This window comes from Vicia villosa, unplaced genomic scaffold (genome assembly GCF_029867415.1).
Source record: "Vicia villosa cultivar HV-30 ecotype Madison, WI unplaced genomic scaffold, Vvil1.0 ctg.001953F_1_1, whole genome shotgun sequence".
Classification (NCBI taxonomy): domain Eukaryota; kingdom Viridiplantae; phylum Streptophyta; class Magnoliopsida; order Fabales; family Fabaceae; genus Vicia; species Vicia villosa.
In genome coordinates, this window is record NW_026705789.1 from 382,239 (window position 1) to 386,681 (window position 4,443).

General features: G+C 32.4%; 1 long non-coding RNA gene across 1 annotated transcript; it reads left to right on the plus strand.

Moving 5' to 3' along the window:
• The first annotated feature begins 1,844 nt into the window (after nucleotides 1-1,844).
• Nucleotides 1,845-3,745, plus strand: LOC131637234 (uncharacterized). Its single transcript, XR_009294295.1, has 3 exons — nucleotides 1,845-1,947; nucleotides 2,026-2,106; nucleotides 3,667-3,745. It is a non-coding gene; the product is annotated as an uncharacterized LOC131637234 (long non-coding RNA).
• The last annotated feature ends 698 nt before the right edge of the window (nucleotides 3,746-4,443 follow it).

A 4,443-nucleotide genomic window follows, 5' to 3' on the forward strand; every position in this document is an offset into this window, starting at 1 on the left:
TGAGGCATACATGAATGTGGCTACATAAAATGAATTTCAAGGTAAAACATGATTGGACAACATCAAATAACAATCAAGGTAAAACATGATTGGGCAACATCGAATGACAATCAAGGTAAAACATGATTGGGTAATCATCAACGGACAATCAAGGTAAAACATGATCACAGGTCCATCAAGGTAAAACATGATTGGATGTCATTAAGGATAATCAAGGTAAAACATGATTGGATAATCATCAAATGAAAATCAAGGTAAAACATGATTGAAAAAATACCAAATGACAATCAAGGTAAAACATGATTAGAGAATACCAAGTGACAATCAAGGTAAAACATGATTAGAGAACATCAAGGTCAATCATGGTAAAACATGATTTGAACTTTAAGAAGAAAATATCAAAAGCGTTTTAAGATAAACCATGAATGCAGCAGCATCAAACGACAATCAAGATAAAACATGATTGAATAACATCAAAGGTCATCAAGAGTAAAACATGATTGAACAACATCAAGGGTTAAAACATGATTGAGACACCAAACCGAGAGTAAATCACGATCACACAACATCAAGAGTAAAACTTGAAATGGATGTTAAGAAGACTTGCCCCAGTATAAGTCTTGCAGAGGATATTCTGATCAACAAATCTTGATTAAACATCTGAACAACAGGATCTTGAAGTAACGTGCCCCTGATAGGATCACTGACCAAGTTTCTCGACTGTTTAAACTTCCTAGAAGATGAGTGCTTACTTGCAAATAAAAATGTTCATTCCTGAATGTTAATTTTAATGCAATGCTCAAAACATATTTTTGAAATCAAAGTCACTTTTAGAATGATGTTATATATGTGTAAAGCAAATGGAATCACTGGTCAAAACATAAAGGTTAAGACAACCAAAGTAGAAGATAAAAGCAAAGATATGGTATCAACATAAATGATTGGTAAATCTCTTGGGAGTCAGCTTACGCAACCTTGTTGTAGTATGCTTTCAAAATAAACCTTGCTTCAATTAGGGCTTTCGAAGGTTGTAACGTGGTCAGGTTCATGGTTTAAAAAATAAAAGGTATAAGGCTCAAATTTTTTGTAACCCACCCCATCTTCGTGATGATCTTCATTCCTAAACCCAGTTAATTCAAAATATGCATTCAGGTACCAAGAGACTTTTGGAATTTTACCTGTTGTAATGATGAAAGTTCACAAGCCAAGAAAACTTAGAGATGGCAGTCACTTTTTCTTTTTGATAGTCACAACATTTTGTGGTTCAAGAATTTATTGTCTTATCTCTCCTTTTTTCCTTCTTTTGATATCCCTAACTTTTGCCCTGAACTGTTTATTTTGAACTTACAGTCAGCGGGATGCCTTAATTTTTGCCTAAGTCATTTTTGATTTTGACTTAGCAGGCTTTTCGTTGATTTTCTTTTTTGATACTTTTTTTGAAAGATAGTGACTATCCTGCTTAATGATTATAATTGTAACATCCCAATTTTTATTAATATTTTTATTAATTGTATTAGTAATTATATTATTTGGTGTTTTTAATAATTGCTTATTTATTTAGTTATTATGTGATATAATAATTATTTGAAATATTTAATTGTATGTGTGTTTGTGTTAGTGTGTTATTTGGGTTTATTAAGTTGTATGAGAGATATAGCTAAATGGGCCTAAGTGATAGATTGGTGGGTTAAGCCCAATTTACATAAGTGAGATAGTAAGAGAAGGTTAGGGTTTTAGAGGTTACTATTTTCATTTGGGGGAAAAGATAGGAAGAAGAGAAAAGAGGCAAAAGGGAAGAGAACAATGGTGGAAGAGAAAAGGTAGAAGAACTCTCATTTTCGCGCAGCTATGTTTCAGCAAAGAGTCGTCTTAGCAAAACGGACGTATCTCTCAATCCAACCGTTGGATCGTTGCGGTACTTGGACACAACGTTCCTGACCCATAGAGGTAAGTTCTGACCGGAGCGATTTTGATTTTGAGGATTTTAAGTTCGTCTGATAAGCTGATTCCCGAACTGGTTTTTAGGTGTGTCTCCTAGTGATGTTAGAAAGGATTTCTTTTGGAGAAAAGCTTAGAGTTATGGTGAAAGAGTCCATATTTACCAAGGTAAGGGTGGGGTTTTTTCATGCTAAAGGGTTGTATGATAGTATGTTATAGTGGGTTTAATTCTATACTTTGATATTCATGTTCTTCTATGTTGCAATTTTGGGTATTTGTCGATTTGTTGGAATGTGATGATATAAATGTGATAAGTTGTGTGCAATTGATAATCTATGTGTATTAGATTGTTATGTTTGTTGTGAGTAAACCATTGATAGTGAAATAATGGGTTTTTGTTATAGAAATTGGAAAATAATGGAATAGAAATATAATAGTTGAATTGAAATTAATATAGTTTAATTATTAATTGGATAGTTAAATTATTAGTTGAATTGATTCCAATAAGTCTATGTGATTGGAATATACTTGAACTTGGACCAATTATTCGGTTTATCGGTAAATTACGGTATTTTGAGAAATTGTTTGTAATTGTGTTTTGGCTTGAATATGTATGTTGAGAAATACATATTGTCATGCCAATGATGTTGTTTTGATATTGATTCTTTATGGTTAGTTGGTTAGCATTAATTCTAATGATTAATTGCTTGATGTTGAAAATGTGTGTTCATGTATAATTGACAAAAATGAGAATTAACATGAGATAGTATGATTACTAGTGTTAATTGGATTGTGTGAATCATAATTGATTAATTGGCCTCTCATATGTGAAATGATGTGTGTGTGTTGTGAATGTTGTGTACAATTGGTGGATAATTCATAGAGTTGAATTATTGTGATATGTGGAAAGTTAAGATGGTAGAGATGATCTTAATTGCATATATTTGTGAGATTGTACATACATTCATATCATAGTGTGCCTTGAAACATAGGTGGAATTGCTTTGAAACACAAGCGTGGCTTGGATTCTAGAGTGAATCGGAAAGCGGTAAACTATATGTTTACATTTGGTGGCTTTGGTCTTGTCCGGATCTGAAGCGTGGCTAGATTCTATATGAATCGGAAGCGGTGGAACTTTTGGGTCCATATTGGGTACCACATGCATAGAGTCACATGTCTTGCATTGAGTTACATTGGAGTTATGTGATTTTTGAATATATGTAATTATGTGATTAGGTGATTGTTATGTGTGCATGAGATGTGATAATTAAATTTCGTGATGTTTGATACATGATTTTGGTGATATATGTAAATGAAACGTATTTGATGAGAATGCAAATATATATATATATATATATATATATATATATATATATATATATATATATATATATATATATATATATATATATATATATATATATATATTAATGATATATGTATATATGTGGAATATATGAACCATGTTTTGCCATTGTTGATAGTTGTATTAATTTACGTTGTGATTATGAAGTATATGTTATTATGTGCTTGAATGACATACTTGTAAACTTGATTACATTGTTATAGTTGATAGTTAACATTATTGTTGTGATGCAAATTGCTTATATTGAGAAGTGGTGAATTGTGTGATTTTATCTTTGCTATATGTATTATCATACTTTCCTTTATAATGTTTGATATCTCACCCCTTCTGCTGATGTTTCCCCTACCATGGGAAATGGACAGGTACTCAAGTATAACTATGGAAGTTTGTAGGTTCATCGTATCCAGTTGGTGTGTCGCTCTGATACGTAGCACTCGGGGGGGTTGTCTATATTGTTGTTTCTATGCTGTTCATGTTTTAGTTGTTGAGTTCCAAATTGGATATTGAGAAGTACTATGATGTTTGAATTTGTTTCCGATTAAATAAGATGATTTGTTTATAAAGCTGAATGTTATGATTCCGCTGCATATTAAAATGAAGTTGGTTTGTCTAAGAGCTGTTATAAGTTGTTTTGTGCTTATCTGAGATTAAAGTGCTATGTATCTGTTTATGAGTTGTTAATATGAAGTAAATGTGATATCCCAAATACTTGTTGATAGTTTTTTAAAATACTCTGATTTCACGCATGATATTTTCTGGTAGAATTTGGGGTGTTACATTAGTGGTATCAGAGCAGGTCGGTCCGTCAGGCCAAGTTGTCGAGTCAGTTGAGTTGTGTGACAGTTGAATGATGTTAGTGTTTTATTCCTTAGTACGCGACATGTGTGTGAAACACTGTTGGTACTTGTTCGTTTTGTTGCAGGGTTAGTTTGAGCGAAGTAGGGAAGAAGCTGTGCTTCTTGGATATGTTTCAGTTGTAAGTTTATTGGTGCAATATATTTCTTAAGGAGACAGAGCAAGCAATGTAGAAGTTTGTTGGTTTCCGAATTCGAAGGTAACATGGATTTAAGATTTTGGTTGTTTAAACAAGTCGGAACGTCTTGGAATAAGGACAATTGTTATAAGATGGAATTTAGGAA